The following is a 21,819-nucleotide window of genomic DNA, read 5'->3' on the forward strand; positions in this document are numbered from 1 at the left end:
TATGTTTGTGTTACCTTTTAAGTCCTATTTACTAGGTGCTGTCTGCTTCATTTGTTCTGCTTATTTTTCAAATTTTTGTATTATCCTTTTTGAATTATTTGAATATGTTTTATATTTTTTTATGTTCTTCCTTGATCAGCTTTAAACTTGTGCAGCTTTTATTAGTCTTTTGTTTGAACTTGATTAAAAAAAAAAGCATGCATCTTTGAGTTAGTAAAATCTTGTATTTGTAACTTTTACCCTCTTACATGAAGGTGTAAGAATGGTAGAATATTTAAACTGCATTTATTACTCTCCTAATTTGTAGACAGTTGTTACATGCATTTATTTACCTACGTTCTAAAACCCAAAGACATGGGTTTTATTTGATAGAATTAATTTACATTAGCATTTTGCCTGCCCTTCATTCATTCTTGCACCTCTGAACTTCTGTTTACTTTGTAACAATTTCGGTTTCATAAACACAGTCATGGTGGTGGAGTCGGAGTGTCGTGTCGTGATTCCATTATCTGGAACCACAGGTGTCTGTTTTTCCTCTGTTGTTTCTACAGCCAGCATTTCCTTATCTCCTCATGTCTAGGTATTTTGAGGGTAGGACTGGCAGTGTATTTGTAAGAGTTTACAGAAATAACTTAAAGCCTACAGTGATGCTGTCTTTCTCCAAAGAGAGTATTCTATTCTGCCAGGTAGTTACGGTCATTAGCAATTGGGGATCATCTTTATACAATTTCGCCAGCCTTCTTGTGTGTCTTGGGGCTAGGGATGAAACTATACTACGTCCCATTAGGAGTGTGTGTACTTTGAAATACACATTTCTCCTAGAGTGTACTTTCAGGATTCAAACTCGAATGGGCGGCGCGTGGGGGCGGGGGTGTCACTATTTTCTTCTTTGATGGGTCCTCATTTCATTGTTATCCTCTGAGTTCCAAAAATCTGTTAACAGCATATACCAGCTTCTTGACAGTACCTCCAAAACTGGAATTGGGGGTCCTAAATATCAAATCATTTTCCTTGATCTCTTTTTGAGCTTGGCTCTGTCGTCCTTCACTCAATTTTTAGACCCTCTCAATGCCTTCCTAAGCCAATTATTTAAAAATGACTTTTAAATGCACTTTACACATGAATATATACTATGAAAACAAAGTTTTGTTTGGATTTGGGAAACTTGCACTTCCTTAACAGAGTGGTTATATACATCCTGTGTATTGGCTAAGAAAATGGGAGATGAAGCCAGCCAATCTGTTTTAAGCCCATGTTATGATTCTATCAGCAGTGTGACCTTAGGTAGCTTCAACTTTCTCATTCTTTCATTGATAAAATTGGGCTAATGATTATAGCTCTTTAAGTTGGCAAATAAATGCAATAATATTACAAAGATATATCTAGCATAAGCACTCACTTAATGAAAACTACTTTGACTGGACATGAGCCATTTAAATGTTTAGTAATGCCTGCCAAGATAAACACTCATAGGCTATGAACTTGTGTTGCTGGGAATTCCTGCTTGGTAATGCTTCCAAGTCCTAGCAGTGGTTAGGAGATACCACTCAGGGGCCCCCGCTGGAATACTTCCTTGCCTTCTGGGGTCAATTACAAGCTCTAACTAAGGGAAAGTCTGGCTTTGTCTGCATGTGGCCTTTGAGCACACAGCCTGGCAGAGATGTGTGAGACTCTCACCTCCATGTTTCAGTTTCTACAAATGCCCTAATTGTTTTCAGGACCTTTTTACTAGCTTCCTCTTTGCCCACAGGTAAGGCTTAGGTGCAGAGTAAAAAGGCCCTATGTTTAACCGCGGGGGCTCTGTTGTTAAAGATCTACTTTACCCGCCCTGGCCCTGCTTTACATGCCCACAGATTATTCACCCTTTAGGAGACCATTCCTGCCAATTCCCACTGTTGGCTTTTAAAAGCAGGTCCCTTGAAACATCAGTAACTAGGCATCATCATTGACCTCATGCTGCTTAATTCCTAACCTGGTCTTGACCCCAGAGTCAAAACCCTGTGAAAAGTCAATAAAAGCAGCAAACAATCTTACGATCTTAGGTTGTTCTTGGCAGACTTTCCCAAACAATGAAAGAGTTTAACAATAGTTAATTGTGGCTTAATAGTTGCTAACAAGCATTGAGTGTTAACGAAGTGGCAGGTAATAGAGCTGCCAAATGAGGTAGGCACTGTCATTAGCCCTGTTTTACAGGACAGCCGCTGTGTTTTACAGGGACAAATTATTTAACCTAAGGCTACAAACCAGCAATGGGGTTGATGGCCACTCTATGGACTCCCCAATAGACTATTGGGTCGAGAAACTTAAATTCTTGGCTAAGGACAGAAGAAAAGTAGTGTGGAAGGTTTTGAAGGACTTTGCCCCAAACTAATAGGTGGATTGCTAATAGCATCTCTCTGTTAAAGCGGAGTCCTTTTACTCCTGTAGACTATCCTGATAAGGAGGACCTAATTAAAACAGTAGTAAATATCAAAAAGAGCCCATGGGAACAGAGTGAGACAAGTCTGGCTGCAGATGGTTATCATCCAGGCATGCAGGTAATAATGTCCAACAAATAGTCCAAAGCAGGAAGCATTGTTAGATCTTGATAAGAAGCTTCTCAGAGAGGCTCACAATTGATGAAATGGAAAGCAACACTCTTGTAAATGTGAATCTGTGAATAATCACCTTCTAGGACAAGCAGGGGAACAGAGGGATGAATACAATTTGAGTGCATTATATCATGCGTGAAAACATTATAATGAAACCCGTTATTTTGTGCCAGTAACACGTATGCTAATAAAAAAGTCTCCATCCAAATAGAGTGCATATTCCCACAATATCTCTGGCTGGATATGATTAGTAGGAAACTCTATCACTGATTCTTCCCACCCCTTTAAAGATCCCAATCCCAACTCAAGGCTTGAACTCAACTTCTGGGTCCTTCATGTAGTCTAGACTTTCCTCTTTTGTTAGGTAAACAGCAAACATTTTTCTTTCATTCTGGGCTCCCTTTTCACTCGATCACCTGTTTCCTCTGTTGTGAAGAAGCTTTTCAATTCCATGTAGTCACATTTATATATATATATATCATGAAACCAGAGAATAGAATGAGAAAAAGAAGGGGCAAAACAGAATATGCAGGATGAATATGGTCCAAGGACATTATATACTTGAAATAAATTGTCTTTGGAAGAACTATTACTCTGTAGAATGACTGCATACCCATAACAAATTTTAATTTAAAAAGATACTGTAAGATGAGGACTACAGAGATGGCTCAGTGGTTAACACTTCCTGTTCTTGCAGAGGACCCCTGTTACATTCCCAGCATCCACTTGGACACTCACAATCGTCTGTAACTTCATTTCCAGGGTATCCCACATTCTTTCTAGCCTTCATGGGAATTGCAAGTAAATGACACACTTTTACACATAAACTAAAAATAAGTAAGTCAACTTTTAAAAGTAACAAAGTCTCTTTAAAAACAGAGAGAGAGAGAGAGAGAGAGAGAGAGAGAGAGAGAGAGAGACACCCAGGCGTAGTGGCACATGCCTTTAATCCCAGCACTTGGGAGGCAGAGTCAAGAGATCTCTGTGAGTTCAAAGCCAGACTGATCTACAGAGCAAATTCCAGGACAGCCAGGACTCCGTTACACAGAGAAACTCTGTCTCTAAAAAACAAAAAAACTAACAAAGCCAGATGTGATGGATATGGATGGCACACGCCTTTAATCCCAGCACATCAGAGGCAGAGGCAGGCAGATCTCTTTGACTTTCAAGGTCAGTATGTTCTTGTTAGTGAGTTCCAGGTCAGCCAAAGTCAGCTACTTAGTGATCAGACCTTGTATCAAGAGGAGGAGGAGAAGGAGGAGGAGGAGATGAAAGGGGAAGAGGATGACGACAATGAAGGAAAGGAAAGAAAGGTTTGTAGGGGAATTTTTAAAAATGGAATAAAGGCAGAGAATTTGGAGGAGTGTGACAGTGAGATTGCCCAATCAAAGCAGTAAAGACTGAATACATGAGCTCGTCTTGGAACTACAGCGTCAGAGTTCTGGCCCAGGTGTGAGTGATTTAGAACAAGCATTCTCTGAAGAGCAAAGCAATGCGAAGTGGTTCTTCAATATGTTAACTCAGTATTTCTCAAAAACATGATTTTCCCCCTCAGTTGAGCATTTCCCAAAATACGAATTTCCCAAATTTTAAATCCCTTAGAGATTCACAATTCATATTAGTAATGAAAGGTCCAAGAAGGCTGAGCAAGGGAACTGCTTAACTCCGCTAAGCTCAGTGTGCATCCACCTTACTTGACTTCGCATTGCTTTCCATGGACATCTGTTACCATCTCAGAAGAAAGTGGGGAGTGAGGAATTAAGAAACTACTATAATTCCCCAGATGATGACTAAATGCTTTAAAAAAAAAATAAGAGCAATTTTCTAATAAAATCATCACCTGTCATCAATGGTTCCTCAAAAAGTAGATCTAGAGTAATGAAGTAGCATGACCTGTGTAACCAGAAGCCTCAGAATTAGGAACCATATGACTGTCTTAACATTTACCAAAGATAATTCTAAAATGTCTACCAGTGGTTTGACCAATTACAGGTCCACAAAGCCCCGCTCTACAGCACTATAATTCTGCCCAGATGCCTTCTGACTTTGAAATTTAGTTATGGCATCTTCTCAGGGAGTGCTTAATTCCATCAGAAGGAGCAAAAAGACAATGGTTTATGTAGCTGGGAAGGTATAGAGTTCATCATACCGTTCATGAAAGTCTGTAAGAAAATAAAGCCAATCCATAAAACATTACTTACTCCTACTTTACACCGGAACTTACTGGGTGCTGTGGACTGAGAGTGTGTGTTTATCAGGCTTACTACAGTTTCAAGTTTGGCTTTATCTTTTGCTAGCTATCTAACCATGGCCAGGTCAGTGAGCCCCATTTTCCTACTAAAGCCATAGAATAAAACTATGCTGATTTTGACACACAGAAAGGTTCAGGATGATTGTGGGTCACCGTGATCCCAACCTAAAGTAGTTTCCTAGCAGACATCCCCCCCACCCCGACTTAGTTCTAAAGGAGAGGTCCTGCCAAATAGACCTACTAAGAGTGCATGAAAAGCACATGATGACTTAACCCTTCTCCCTTAACTAGTTAATTTATTTTTATATGAACAGGTGTTTTGCTTACATGTATGCCTGTTCATTATATGCATGTCTGGTGCCCATGGATAGTCTAGGAATGGCGTTACAGATGGTTGTGAGCCTCCATGCAGGTGCTGAAAATTGAACCTGGGTCCTCTGGAAGAGCAGTCGGTGCTCTTAACTGTTTTGAGTCATTTCTAAAACCCAAACCCTTCTCCCTTAAATAGAAATTTAAAACCAAGAGTCACCACACATGTCAAGAAAATGGGAGCCTGTGAGCAAAAAAGCCAAGAGACAGGAGTGATCCAGAAAGAATCAAAATGATAAGGAAGCACTCTAATTAATACCAGAGGAAAATATTGAACACTGGAGGTTAGAATCAAATGTGGTCGCAGAAGGGAGTACAGATTTTTTTTTAAGTCTGGAAATTTTCAATTTAATGGATTAGAAAATGAATCCAAACCAGGCGGTGGTGGCACATGCCTTTGATCCCAGCACTTGGGAGGCAGAATTGGGCAGATATCTGTGAGTTTAAGGCCAGCCTGGTCTTCAGAGCAAGATCCAGGACAGGCATCAAAACTACACAGAGAAACCATGTCTCAAAAAACAAACAAAAAAACAAAACAAAAACAAATTCAAGAAGTCATCGCAGTCAGATTGCAAGGAAAGAAAGCCAACATTGAAAACTGAGGGACCTTAGAAAGTCAGTTGAGGTTTTCTTACAGAGTGGTGTGCTTTTTTTTAAATCAAAGAAATAATTAAAGTAAAAATGTTTTCAAAGTTGAAGGATAATATCCTTCATATTTAAAGGCCTTGTCAAATACCCAAATAGCCAGCACAGTTATTGAAAACAGTATTACCTGGTAAAATGTTGACTCATCAATCCACAGAATAAGGAAGTTACCCAAAGCTTCTAGACTCAGCCAGGTATTAGTCATGTGTGAAAGTAGAATGTTATTTTCATCAAAACATCTCAGAGGCCAAACTAGTGGGAACTCATGAGCTGTGGAGCCCCATGGGACTGGACTAGGCCCTCTGCATAGGCAAGACAGTTGTTTAGCTTGAACTGTTTAAGGGGCCCCTGGTAGTGAGATTGGGACCAGTTGCTGGTGCATGAGCCGGCTTTTTGGAGCTCAGTGCCTAGGGTGGGACACCTTGTGCAGCCTTGATGCAGGGGAGGGGCTTGGACCTGCCTCAACTGAATGTACCAGGTTCTGCTGACTCCCCATGGGAGGCCTTGCCTTGGAGGAGGTAGCAATGGGGGGGTGGGTTGGAGAGGAAGGCTGGGGGTGGGGGTGGGAGGAGGTGGGGGGGATCTGTGGTTGGTATGTAAAATGAATAGAAAATTTCTTAATTAAAAAAAGGGGGAAAAAAGAAAAGAGAAAAGAAAGAAATAACAAAAAAAATCTCAGCAAGTTTGTTTTCCATGTATTCTTTTCCTTAAGGAAATCTAAAGATATATTCCAGGGAATGAAAACTGGAATATGCTCAATGGAAATTCTGAGGTTAAACCACTGTGTGTTAGTTCAGGGCCCGGTGGAGGCAGAAGAATTTTACACCACAGATGCATCACAAGCTTCACAGCTCCCAGTAAAGTAGAAGCATGGAGGTGGGGCTGGGGGAATCAGGAGAAGTCTCTGGGGGAAAGGAGAGCATAACAGAAGAGACACTTGGGGGAAATTAATCACAAGGACAAATAAGGCAAGAAAACAACATTGGTTTCAACTCTGAGAAACAGGCAGAAGAATATATGATAAACCCAAATGGATAACAAGGTCACAATTCACAAGAGAAACAAAGATGTGGTGGCATTAGAATACAAAAAAACAAAGAGGAATTCCACTGAACCTTGCCTCTGGGAGCCTTGATTGGCCCACAGGTCATGGTATGAGACTCAGTGAAGACAACACGCGCTTCAGGGACCACTTTGATCCTTGTATGGCACGGATCATGGAGACCTGCAGCCACCCCCTGACGCAGGGGGAAGTAAACCGTTATCTAAACAAATGAGACGTGGAAAGTGGGGAGGATGCTAGAAGAGAGGAGTATTTGTAAACCAATCTTTCAGTGTGTGTGTGTGGGCGGGGCGGCCAGAGATGGGTGACCAAAAGTCAATTAAATGAGAAATGGAGATGAGCATACAAATACAAGACAGAGATTAGAAAGGTTGCTCATGATCAAAGGACCCATGTCCAGGTGGCTCACGACCCTTCTGCAACTCCGGTTCCAGGGATTCTGACCACCCTCTGGCCTCCTCAGGCACTGAAAGCATCTGGTACACAGACATATATAAAGGCAAAACGCCCCCATACATAAAATAACCAAAATTTAAAACTATAAGAAGAATGAAGATAACAATAGGTGTTAAACGCTAGGAATGTCTCAATGCCTGGAAGGAGAAAATAAGAATTCTTGAGCTAAATTCTCAACATTTATCTTAAAGAAACTCTAAATAAGATCTACTGCTGAAGCCAGGTGGCGGTGACACACAACTTTAATCCCAGCACTCGAAGGTAGAGGCAAGCAGATCTCGGTGAGTTCGAGGCCAGCCTGGTCTATAGAGTGAGATCCAGGACAGGCACCAAAGCTACACAGAGAAACCCTGTCTCGGAAAAAAACAAACAAAATCTATGGCTGACAAATTAACAACAAAAATAGAGGTATAAGTATGTCATCTGCATGAAGCCAGTGCAAGAAGAACAGAGAATGAAATCAACTTCCTGAAGCAGGGACCACATCTGTCTCAACAGGACAATGACGTCTCCTTAGTTCCTGGAAAGACACCATTCCCAGCACACCTTAGTTCCTGGAAAGACACCATTCCCAGCACACCTGCCTAATAATGAGGAAAGTAAAAGTCAGTTCTGAGAAACAGGACTGGAGATGAGGAGGGCAAAGGCCAGAGCTTGTAGTCTTGCAGGTGGAAGGCAAATACTGATTGCAAAGGTGTGTGGAAAGAATGGCGCATGCATGGGGGAGATGGTTACCTGGGACAAGGACGGGATGATGGGGATAATGTGGGATGAGGAAGGAATCAGCCAAGGAAGAAAACAATGCCGGGTCTTCCAGGCTGAGGGACCAGTCTGAAGACTAGAGGTAGGAAGATCCAGAAGAGTGTAGGTCTGAGAGGTCAGCTCCCTGTACAAGCTGTGTATGTGTGTTGCCTACCTAGAAAGGGATAAGCTGGTAGGTGCCTGTTGCCTCTGGGCTGATATGACCAATGCCACATTCATCAGGGCAACTGGGATGACCTACCTGGGACCCACCCTCCTGAGATCAGGCCTTTTCACAGAGGAAAGGAGACTCACGGGCTCAGGAGTTACAAGAGACTCATGGGACTCTCGAGGCCTCTCCCTTCACTGAGATTATGTTAACAGTAAATACTGGCTGGGGGAGGGGACTCTGCTATAGGGTAGTTGCCAATGTGTCGCCCAGGGAGCCCCTTGGGGGGTCAGGTTTTTGTGAGTCATCTGTACTGTGGGTGTGACTCTTCACTGAATGATCAAGCTGTCCGTGAGTTACCCAGGGAACTTCCTGGTGCTGTAGCTTCATTTGATTTCCATGCCCCTGTAAGAACTCCTAATAAACTCGTTGGCTCAACAAGCTGGACATGGCTGGAGTCTTTTATTTGGTCTATTGATATCCTGCCTATCTGTAAAGATTTTTTTTTACACCTCCCCAGAAGTCACGTGACAACCAGGAATGCTGGTGAAATGACTGGACTTCCCCCCATTGGGAGCATTGGTGCTTGTCAGAAAGCTGTGACGCCGTTTTCAGCAGAGGGGCAGAGAAACATTATCAGGACAGTTCGGACACTAATCAGTAGCAGAGCATATTCTGTTCAAGAAGGCAGAGGGGTATTTATGGGGCTTTTAGGGCAAGGTGCTGGGCCAGCTGCCAATATACAGATACCAGCTCTGTTCCTGAAGAAATGCCTGTTCTTAGAAGACAGAAATCAACATGGAGGGACACAGATCCAAATTCTCACAGAGAGTGAATGCTATGTGGGGATTTGGCCCTGAGCTCTGGGACTCTAGTTAACTCTTCCAACCCACTGGGGCCCTTGTTAGTGCATCGAAGCAGCAATTTACTCAATGACAAGAGTTCATGATGCTTTCTAAGGCACTTAGCTTACTCCCAGGATGTTAGTGGCCCATTGGGGACTCCAACTCACTAATCTTTAACACTTTTCATAATTATTATTCTTTCAATAATACAATTCCCCACCCTGAGAAACTCAACATTATCACGTAAGAAATGTGGAAATATAAACGTGTGCTGCTTTCTTAATAAAATGTAGTCAGCAGCCTCAGGGAATTTTTTGTAGCAAACGCCTCTGAAATCAATTATATTTTCTCATTTCTATTTCCAATAATTGAATGTTTTATTTCTCTATTTACTTAAGTTCTTTCAAAATGAAAAGGTGGAGTTGTGTTGACACACTAAGGAGGAAGGTATTATTAATTAAAGTTGTTTAAAGTCTAAGACGAAAACAGTGTTGATGCATATAAATGAGTTTCAATGGGCTGTTCGGGATGTTCCGTGAGGTTATGGGAACATCACTGGCAGCTGTGCCCAGTGGCAGGACCATACACAGCATCCCATCATCTCCAGGATGAGCCTGCAGCCACGGTCCATACAATCAGAGGAAAGGGGAGTGATGCTTCAGTGTTTAGTGTCCACTGATGAGGTGCTCAGAAATATAGGATTACTGCATTGGGCCCATTTTGACCAGAAGGTTTATTCCTGGTCCTTCCTCCCACCACTTCAGAGAGGCTCTTGGTCTCATGGGATTCTGACATCGCCATTATTTTTTTTATGGATGTGTGTGTGTGTGGGGGGGGCGGTTTCCCTTTTATAGACTCAGTCCAAAGAGCCCAAGGTAAGGAGGTTGTTTGGTACCACAGGCAGAACCCCAGCTGGGAGTCTGTCTTAGTTAAGGTTTCTATTGCCGCGATGAAACACCATAACCAAAAGCAAGTTGGGGGAGGAAAGGGTTTATTTGGCTTACACTTCTACTTTACTGTTTGTTCATCGTCAAAGGAAGTCAGGACAAAACTCAAGCAAGGCAGGAACCTGGAGGCAGGAGCTAATGCAGAGGCCATGAAGGGGTGCTGCTGACTGGTTTGCTCCCCGTGGCTTGCTCAGCCTGCTTTCTTATAGGACCCAGGGTGGTCCCATTCACAATGGGCTGGGCCCTCCCACACTGATCACTAATTAAGAAAATGCTCTGTAGGCTTGCCTGCCTATAGCCCAATATTATGGAGACGTGTTCTCAAATGGGGATCCTTCCTCTCAGATGACTCTAGCTTGTCAGGATGACATAAAACTAGCCAGCACAGATCTTCTGATGACTGGCAGTCACTTTCTGCAGACTTCCTGACCCCAGACCCTGGACTGCCTGACCTCAAACCTCACACACTCCTCCACACTGACTCCATCAATGCTGGGAGCCTCAGAATAAACAGAGTCCGGGAAGAGCAGGAGTAGCATGGAGAACAAGTTCCATCCACACCTCAAGGAGTCCAAATTTGTCAGAAAGTGAGCACGCACGCAGCATACAGATCTTGGCTTTGTCTTGCCAGTTCCTTCCTCTGTTATGGGCTGTCTGTTTCTTTCTGTGTGTCCATCTGCCTATCTGTTCATCATTCTGTCTGTCTCTCTCTCTTCTCACTCATTCCCATGGGACAAAGGTCACAAAAGGTACCTGATGTCTTTCTGGTCAGTTAAGGATGACCGGGGTGATTCACCTAGGGGAAGGTCAATTTCAAGTTAAGGCAATTTTGTTTCCAGAGCCTGCCCTTGAGAGCATGCCACTAGAGATTAGTCGATGCTGATTCTGGTTGTTTGGCTCCAAGAAAACTTTAAATGTAGAGTCATGCATGACCTATGTGAAAGTGTAATTTTCATAGTCTCCGCTGTCCCCACGAAGACACCAGTAGGCAAAACTGGACCCTAGAGTCGAAATCACAGAAGTTTAGGTTTGAGGTGAAGGATTTTCAAATAATTCTCACTCTTTGAAAATGGCACGTTTGCCAAGTTTCTGAAGCTGCACTAATGGAACAGAATCATGACTGCTTATCCAGGCAAGTTGAGAAGAGAGTATGGTTAGCCCAAGCAACTGCTAATGTCTCACCTGGGAGATGGTTACTTTTCTTCTCCTTCCTGTGGATATATTTCTGGAGGACAGAGAGAGGATGCGGCGTCAGAAGTCAGGGCCAGTGGTCAAGTGCTCCAGGCCATCTGTCACCCCTTGGCTAGCCTCAGCTGCCTCTCCACCAAATCCCGACAGGAGTGAACAAGCTGTGGCACCAAAGACAGTTTCTGGCACAACCCAGGTCCATAGCTAACGGGCCCAGCGACCTTTCAGAGTCCCCCTGATACCATATCCTTGTTACCACAGGTAACCCCAGACCTAAAAGATCTGTCTCAATGACATCCATTCTTAAACTAGAATCCTAATGTTCCCACACACACACACACCCCGCTCCAGAATCCCAGGGAAATCAGCAGGAGAATCATCATATCATTTAAATCTGTACCTCCTTCACCAGTTACACCTCACCAGGTATAGACTATCAGCTGAACATAAGAGCCAAACCATGTATTTGACACTTCATTCCAGGCCAGATATTCCAGCTGCTTAGGCAAAACCATTAGCTGTGTGGTTCTCCTGTATTGTGTTATAACTGTATGTGTGTATATGTGTGTGTGTGTACAGTCTACATTATGATCACGAAATGGTCAGGCCTTTCTAATGGGCAATTTACTCTCAGGGAAATCAACGAGGCCTGAACCACATGCATGCTCTTTTCCAGGTTGCTCAGAGCCATTTAGAAAATTACTATTGTGATTCACAAAACGCTCCAGCAGCCTGAGGAATTAACCCTCTTCCTAATACGTCTAATTTACTGGTTCTTCAAGTAATTGCTGTGTTAAAGTTGCTGCAGGTCCAGTATCTAAATAATAACACAACAGCTACTTTTACTAAAACCTTAGTCCGCTCTGGCACGCTGAGTGCACGATGTATAACCTTGTTAAATCCTCACAACAAGCTGGGTGAGAGCAACATTAGCATCCCTCTTTTAACTGAAGTGCACATAGAGAGGCAGAGTGAGAAGTCATTTGCTCCTGGTCACCTGGCGGCTGGCGGTGCCTGGCACACAGGAAACGCTGCAGGACTAGTGTTATTTTACACTAGGGGACACTGCTGGGATGTGCACACTGACCTACACTTTCACACTTTGGCCTTTCTGTAATTCTACCACATAAAACTTGTGCTGTCGTGAAAGCGGGGAGTGTGTGGCCAAGTGTGACTCAATAGGACATTTGCTTTTTTTTTTTTTTTTTTGTCACTTTCTTTGCTTCATGTGTGTGTTCATTCATGTGCAGGTACACGTTTGTGTGGATGCCTGAGGACCAGAGGTCAACCTCAGGTGTTGTTTCTTAGGAGCCATCTTCCTTATTTTTCAGACAGGATCTCCCACTGGGTCCTGGGGCTTTCCAGTTGGGTTAGAATGGCAGATTAACAAGCCCCGGGGATCCTCCTGTCTCTGTCTCCTTGGAGCTGGGATTCTAAGTGCACCGTACCACGCCCCAGCCTTTTACGTGGGTGGTGGGTGTGGAACTCAGGTCCTCAGACTCGTCACTTCCCCTTCTACACCACCTCCCTGGCCCCTGGTAAGGTACTTTCAGGAGTTCCCTATCAGCTAAAAGCAGGTAGCATTACAATAGAATAGGTTGTCTCCGGGGCATAGGATGAACAAAGTTTCTACAAGTTCATTAATATTTAGTATTAGTGGAATCAATGGGTAGATTCTTAGCTTACCGGAAGCATCCTTCTGAAAACTAATGCACCCTGTCTGCAGTCGTGGATTTCTGTCAAGTCTGGCACCAAATTTATCCTCCAGAGAAAAGCAGAGATACCTGCTTCAAATAGTGTACCCCAGGGGTACAGGGCTCTGTGAGACACTGACGCCTTTGTAAGAAATAGTCAGGGAAGGGTACACTTCCCTCTGGACAAATGGGGAGCAGGCTATACTCTAACCTCCCCTCACCCTCAGCCAGGCCCTCTCAAATCCCATAACAATGCCTACTGTGTGCACTGCCCCAGACATAAAAAGCTCTGGATGCCACGGGGACCAGTGTCAAGGACGGTTATCTACAAGGCCTCACGTCAAAGCACAAAATTCTCCCAGAATATTTCTAGAAGGTTCTGAGATAAACTCATGTGGCAATGAGACCGTTGGCAGCCTTCACAGCTTCCACAAGTGTGAGCGACCTCATGGAACCCCCAAGGCCATTTCAGCTGAGATGACAAAGGACATTGGCCAGTCAAAAGGTTAATCACTCACTCTTTAGTTCTAAAACAAAGATTAGCAAGCAACCCGTTCTTAATGTACAAAAGCATAATGGCAGCTCAGACAACAGTAAAGAGTGAATAATAGACTCATAAAGTTAATGGCCAGAAATTCCACAGCAGTGTTTTTTTCAGCCCTGTGTTTCTCCAGCCCGCATCATAAATACGCTGTTGAAAAACAAGGGGATAGATACAGGAACGGGGCCACCCACTAACCCGGAACACTCCAGGCCTCAGAGACACACTGGACTATTTTTAACCAGACTGAGGAAGACTTGGCTCAACACATCCGTGGTGCTTTCTCAGGCCCTAAGCTACTCAGATGAGTATGCTTTTTCAGGTCGGTTTTATTGATATGATGCAAGTGCACTTTTCCTAGGAGAGGCTGCTCTCTTCAAATAGATTTCTCAAGAATTAGACAGCTCCTGCAGTGACCTCCATTTGCTGTACTTACGAGTCAAATGGTGGAATAAAACGGAGCATGGCCTTAACAGTGGAGTCTCACCCCCAGAGAACAGACAAACAAATGAGCGAAAACATGCACAAGCATTCCATACACTTGCCATGTATGACGTTAGAAGATGCTGGTAATATTTCAAATAGTGTTCGCTGAGCACCTACTATGTGCCAGGTATTCTAAGAGAGGCACATGTACCTGCTCATTGAACTGCTACGCTGTCCTCTTCTAGGTAGTCAGGGTGGAATAGAGAGCCTACCTCCTCAAGCTCAGTGAGCATTCTACCTGCTCCCAAGCCAGGACCAACCTGCCCCACTCAGACAAACGGTCTGACAGAACGCTCTTTAGTTCTTGACGTAGAGAACCAGTTCCTGATCAAAGCCCATGAGATGCACTGAATTATTCTGAGGGGGCTCCTCAGGAGGAAGAAGTCTGACATGACAACTCCAGGGAATGGCAATGCCATGAAAACCTGAAAATTTCTCAGAGGGTAGATTTCAACTGTATTTAACACCACCACTGCCCCGGCCCCCACCCTCGCCGCTGCCGCCGCCGCCGCCGCCACCACCACCACCACCACCATCATCAAAGCCAAAGAAGAACAGACAGATAATGCATTGTAATCCCCCTAGTTAATCAAAGAGAAAGGTCAATGAGACACAACGAATTAGTAGGGGAGGGGCGGTGAAAATTATCCTTTTATGCTTTCCACCCTTCAATTTAGTTTTAAATGAAACAAAATATCAAAGCACCACATGCCAAATGAGTACATGCCCCTCACAGTGTGGTAGCCACTGACCACATGTGACTCTTCTGCCTTTGAAAGGGGGCCAGTCTACTCCGAAGACACAGCACTAAAAATGTAAAACCGCACTTAATGTTTTGGAATAGTCTCATGGTTTACTGAATAAAATATATTCCTCAGATTATAAAACTTGAATCGTGTTAATTTATTTCATAATTGAAAAAAGATCATGTTAATGAGCAGCATTTGCTCAATTTTCCATTTGCCTCACTTGGTGCTTTTCTTAAACTTTTGGCCTCCACTACTGTCTACATGCAGACAGCAAAGCAAATAAAAAGATACCAAGGAGAATTTTTTTTGTCAAAGATTTATAGCAACGCGTGTGTATGTGCATGTGCGTGCAGGTGCCCTAAGTGACCAGAAGAGGGTGTCAGATCCCCTGGAGCTGAAGTTACAGGCAATGTGAGCCACCCAATGTCAGTACTTGGGTCCTCTTCAGGAGCAGTAAATGCTCTAAGTGCTTTTGGGGTGCTTACTAAGTGTTTGTATTTTATTTGAATTTATTTGACAGTGTTCTTTATATATGTTAAGGACAGTAAGCTCATGTTTTGTATTTAAATATTTTTGCAAGTTTACTACTCACTGCTTTAATTGGATTTTTTTTTTTATAGATTCAAGAATATCCTCATTTTTCTACTTCACTCATTTACTATCAGACTCATGAAACACTCATCCTGAGACCATTTAATGCTCCACGAATTTTCTCAGGTAATTTCCAAGCATTATCATCCTATATTGGGATTCTTCTAAAATTTATTTCGTCTTAGTGTATTACATATGTATTTAGTTTTATCTCTTCCCCTCCATGCATAGTAGTCAGAGACTATCCCAACATAACTCAATCAAAAGTTACCCCTCCAAAAAGGAATTTGCCTAGATCTATTATGAACATATATTGCTCTAGGTCCCAGAGATGCAGCAGGGAACTTATATTCTAATAAGAATACCTACAGAGATATGGAGAGGGAGGAAGAGAGAGGGGAGGGGAGAGATATTAGATGGTGCTAAGGGAGGCTAAGGGAGGCACCAGAATTATTATTTTACATGGTTACATGGTATGGTCAAGGAAGAACTACCCAAAATGGGGCCATTGCATGGGAAGATGAAGGAAGAGAGAGGTGATTTAAACATGCAGGAAACAGCTCCAATCAGAGAGATTGATGGATCAAGAAGGGGAACACGCAGGAGATGGCAAAGAAGCCGAGCACGGCAGTGAATGCCAGTCATCCCAGTATTTGAAAGATGGAGGCAGAAGAAAGATCACAAGTTCAAGGTCCTTCTTGGCTACATAGTGAGTTCCTGTCTCAAAACTAACTAAATAAAATAAATGTCAAAGCAGTCAGTAGTGGAGCAGTGCCAGAAATTGGGAAGAGAGTTCTAGAAGAGATGAACATTAGAGCATGTCTTACCAGATAAATCATGCAAGGATGCTACGCTTTGTACTGGACAAGCATAGTAGGTTGTTTCCCAAAGACAGCCACTGCAGTGTGCCAAGTCATCTTCTACAATGTGTCAACCCATGATCCCATGAGGAGGTAAACGCTCTCTTAATGTCTGAATTGGGCCAGGTCTCCGGTGTGCTTTGGCCAATATAGAAATGGCAGAAAGGGTGCTCTGCCAGGCTAGGGAGCAGCCCTTCACACTTGTGGCATCTGCTTCTTGCTTCTTAGAAGCCAATCACACTAGGAAAAATGCAACTACCTTTTATGAGCATTACGTGAGAAATCCAAGTCACAATATGCGTTCTAGAAGATAGATGACAAATAGAAACATAGATAGATACATACTTAGATACATAAAACACAGATACATAGATACATTGACATATACATAGATGATAGATAGATACATAGATAGAAATATAGATGATAGATACATAGATGATTGATATAGATAGATAGATAGATAGGTAGATAGATAGATAGATAGATAGATAGATAGATAGATAGATAGATTGATACCTAGACAAATAGACACATAGGTGGATGGATGATAGAGTGAGCAACTTGGAGGAAGTGGTTCCTCTAGGCCAGCCAGCTCCAAACTGCTGAGACTTTTTAAAAAGATTTATTTTTTACTTTTAATTATCTCCACATGTGTTCCCACATGCATGTGTACCTGTACATACGTACAGTGCCCACAGAATGCAGAAGAGGATATTAGATGCCCTGGAGCTGGAGTCACAGGTGGTTATGAGCCACTCTACATGGGTGCTGGGAACTGAGCTTGGTTCCTTGGTAAGATGAGCAAGTGTTTAAACACTGAGCCATCTCTGCACTCCCTGGACGGATGAAAAGCCCTAAACTACGACATCTGGAGCAAAATGAAACTTTGTTGCTGTCATTCTGTTGAAGTTAAACCATTTTATTTAACAAGGGAGGATAAACAAACCCTCGGTCCTTGCAGTGCAAGGCGCAGATGCCTTGAGATCTAGCTGAACCTGAGATGGAAAGCAGCCCCGTGCCGTGTTTTTGTTTATTTGTTTTTTTCAGGCTGTTTTTTAGCTGGTTGCTTATGCAGTAACTGACATTGAGACGGGGAGGTTTTTCACAAGAGAGTTTTGAGCAATCATATGTTATGACTTAGTTTTACAAGAATTCCTCTGAGAACGGGTGAGTGAGCAAGGAAGTGAGGAAAGAGGGAACTGAGCTTGAAGAGCAGGCCAGAGGGCTTAGGATCTTAGACAGGGAAAGCAGAAGCAGGGAGACTGAGAGGTGATTTGATTGTGGACATAGGTCAAAGCACAAAGCATCTGTGGATAGGCTGTGTTAGCTCATCAGATGTGGGCAAGGAAGGAAGGGAGCAGGAGTGGGGGGGTGGGGGGTGGGGGGTGGCTCTGAGGTACGGGCCTGATGGGAAGAGTAAGGGACTTTTACAGAGATGTGGTAAAACTGCAGCAAGAGCTGGGGTGTCCTTAGGGAAACCTGTTAAGATCACGAAGGTGAAAGCGCACTTGACAGGGAGGCTAAGTGTGGTGGCCATAGTCAGGAGAGAAATCAAGGCTGGGGGTCTAAGTGTGGGCATCACTGGTACTTCAGTGATCATATGGAGACCGGGTCATCTGGGGAGTGAATGCAGGCAGGGCAGAGGAGCCAGAGGCTCTCCAGCATCTAGAGGGATGGACGCACTGGAGAAGGACTGCAGAAAGGAAGTCTGCAGGGGTGCAGCCGCAGCGGAGCTGAGAAAAGACCCAAGAGAATGATGGTCTGGAGAGAGAGGAGGAGAGCGTTCTGAGAAGGAAAGTGCAGACATCTGTGCCACATGGGCTAGAGAATCAAGTCTCGAGAGGTTCCAGACAGCTTATGACTGTCTTCATTCTTGATCTGACTGATTCAAAAAGGGGCTTTTCTCAGATACTAAACTTTCACATGCGTGGGTGAGCACCGTCTCTCTCTTTCACTGATGTGTTTATCCGCCTGGAACTATGTGACCGGCCGAGTTTTGTCTTTGAGAAGGCAAACACTGCATCCTGCTTTTCTTCCTTTTCCAGAAACAGCCAGGCAATTCTTTAAAGTTCATCTGGAATTTTCTTTGCAGTTCTGTCAAGTCCCTTACCTCCTTAAATAGATGGGGGTTTTAATTTAATTTTTTTAACATATGTGAATTTAAATTCTTTTTTTCCTTTATGTGCATGGGTGCTTTGCCTGCATGTATGTCGGTGTACCATATGCATGCCTGGTGCCCTTGTAAGCTAGAAGAGGGTATTAGATTCCCTGGGACTGGAGTTACAGATGCTTGTGAGCTGCCAGGTGGGTTGCTGGGAATTGAACCCAGATCCACTGGAAGAGCAGCTAGTGCCCTAACCATTGAGCAATCTCTTCACTCCCTCATTTTTATAGGTATAAATTAGCTTGATAAGAGCTGATGCAGAGTCATTCATATGTTTTTAACTCCCCCAAGCTGATTCTGCACATGTTTTTCCTATATGCCTGACTGTTTCCTTGTGAAGTGTTTCTAAGTATTTAAACTTTGTTGCCTTTTATAAACAGAGCCCTCCCTTGTATTTTCTTTCTGTTTTAGCTGTAAGAAGTCCATTTGCATAGGAAGAATTCTCTTACTATTTCTAATGACTTTACAAGCAAAGAAGACCGTTTTTGATATCTTTACTACTTGCTGGCACGTGGTCTCAAACCATGGACTCGTATTGAAAGCTAGTGAGGAGGATGGGACTTCACGCCAGGATTTCATGGTCCTTCCCGAGGACTCCATGATTTCCAGGTGCTCTGAGAGCAACTGTAGCCACACATCTCAACATGTCCCAGATACTCCCAATTTCAAATACTTTTCCCTTTGTTAACCCATGAGTCAGACCATATGTCCCTTTGATCTTTGCTTCAGAAAATATTGTCACGGTATTCGAAAACAAGGACAGCCCAGACAAAGTTATAACATCTGGGCTGTTTTTCTTCTGAAGGCCCAACTTTCAGCTTTCATCCTGGTTATACATGCCTGCGGAGCACACATGCGCCAGCACATACACTGACGAATACTCACACAAACACACCCTTACAACTCTGACACACACTTACACATTCAAACACGTATGTACATTTACACACATATCTGATGTACAAGTGTACACACACTCGTATAGACATTCACACTTTCCAGGAGCAGAGGAATTCTATTCAGATAGTCCCACACATGCGCAGATTAGAGTCTAGATTCTCCTAAGGCTGGTGTAGAAGATTCTAGAGTTAGGCAACCCAGGCTTGAGCCTCACGTCTATCTTGGGCAGGCCATTGAACTTCCTACAACCTTCATTCTCCATACCTGAAAGCAGTGTATAACTCTCCTACAGGGTTGCTGTGGGGACTCAGAAAATGTCCATTAAAATACCCCCTGCAGAGCAGAAGGAGGGGGAGCAGTGTCTGTTAGTAAAATGTAGAGGGAATTTCAATGATTGGCCAGGTCCTTAAAGAATTTCCCTGGCCTTGGTCTCTACCCCAGCTGTAGACACAAAGTGACTAGGATAACTCAGGACATGGGAGTGGCAGTCTCTCTTTTCTCTCCTCTGATCTATGTGAACCAGACCACCAGCGGCAATCTCATCCACTTGGAGCAAGTCAGCCTCCATCCAGAAGCTGCTGTGCTAAGGCTGGGAACAAAACACTTGTGACTCCCCCCCCCCTTCCTTCTGAGGAAGCGTCTCAGTAGGTAGCTTAGGTTAGACCGGAAATCCAATGGGGTCTAACCTTACCTCCCAAAAGGCAGGCACTAAGCCTAAAGATGACTAGTCACCCCCTCTTGTCCCCTCTAGGGATGTTTAAATAAGTGACACCCAGTGGGGGAGCAGATAAGTTGTATGTGTCCCAGTAGTGGCCACCCCACATGGGTCAAACAAACAGTTGCCCTGTTTTCATTTCTACTTGTTTCTCCACAACCTGAGCTTTATTTAACTCCTTGAGATTCCTGCCCTAGTTTGTTCAATGTTTGAAAAGATTTTATTTTTATGTGATGAAATGTGATGTGGTGTGTGTGTGTGTGTGTGTGTGTGTGTGTGTGTGTGTGTGTTCGGGGCATGTATATGGGAGTGCAGTGCTTGTGGAGGTAAGAAAGGGGTGTCAGGTCCCCTGGAGCTCACAGGAGTCACAGGTCCTCTACAAGAGCAGCACAGGCTGTGAATTGCCCTGCTCCCTCTTCAGTTGCCTGCTCTTTGTTAAGCTCGCTTGGCTCCCTGGTTGCAGTTGGGTATCTTTCTGTTCTGCAGCACCATCCAACACAGAGTCCAGGGGGACGTCGGGCAAAGTGGCCCCTCCTACCTCAGAAGAGTTCTCTGTTACCACGGCCAACATCCACGCAGGAGAACGGTGCATACTAAGACTGAAGACCGCCTTTGCATGTCCATGGGAGGGAGGGCTGGAGGGAAGAATGCCTGTCAGTTTGCAAATGGGTCATCAGATGGAGCCAGGGGATGTAGAAACCACGAGGTGGTGAAATATCGATAGGAGAAGTATTGATACAAGAAGTATCCGTGTGTACAGCTATCAACTCAAACACAAGCTGCTCGCTTGCTTTTTGGATTCAAAACTGTGTCAACTCTCAGGGTAGGAAAAACAAACATTGCTATTTGTCCTTTCTCTCTTTATGGCCCACTGTGACCGCACTACCCCTTGTCCCAGGGAAAGCTGCTGCAAACATTTTACCAGTTCTCTGATTGTCATCCGACGTAACGTGTTCCCTGGTCTGCTGGCTGATGGTAGTTTAAGCAGGATCTAATTGGTAACATATTGCCGATTGAATTAAGTACCATATGATAGAGATTTAAACCATGGTAATTTTTCCATAAAGAAAAGTCTGTCAACGGGCCAGAGCAGAGGAACAGCAATAAATCAAATTGTCATGTTTATTAGTTATTGCAGGAGTCTAGTTGCCTTGTATTCATTATAACCCCCCATTTTTAGCACGGATAAAAGCTATAAAGAAGAGTATTTGTGAAAGAGGCTTTTAATAGGTTTGTATTTGTGCACAAACACCTGCTTATATTTTAATCATGAGAAAAATGGTGCTGTTTCATTTTAGAAAGAGCATGTTTTTAGACTATTATCTAGAGGAGAGGAAAGGCTTTTGGTAAAATTTCCAAGCTATGCTTTAAAATTTTGAAAGCAAACTCACTAATAGTTAAATAAGTAAAAACAAAAATGTCATAATATCCTTTGTTCAGCAGATTTACTCAAATATTTGCACTAGTGGATCTTTAGAATAATGTGATTTGATTTATAATTTATAATTTCCAAAACTTGGAAATAAAATTTCAGGTATGGAAATGGTTTCACGAGCCATGGACCGTTATTACCAGCGCCACTTGGAGGAATAAGGAATACTTTATAGCAAGCCACTAAGAACCAACACCAGGGGCTGAGGAGACAGGTGAGTCAGTAAAGAACCTGTTGGGCAAGTCGTGAGGACTTGAGTTCAAGTCCCCAGAACCCACATAAAAGCTGGGCATGAGGTCAAGGCTGTAAACCCAGATCTGGAAAGATGGAGTTAGGTGGATCCCTGGAGCTCACTGGCCAGCCAGCTCAGCTAAATCAATGCATTCTAGGTACGTGAGAGATCTTGCCTCAAAAAGGGT

The sequence above is a fragment of the Peromyscus leucopus genome, chromosome 16_21 (assembly GCF_004664715.2).
Source record: "Peromyscus leucopus breed LL Stock chromosome 16_21, UCI_PerLeu_2.1, whole genome shotgun sequence".
Taxonomy (NCBI): Eukaryota; Metazoa; Chordata; class Mammalia; order Rodentia; family Cricetidae; genus Peromyscus; species Peromyscus leucopus.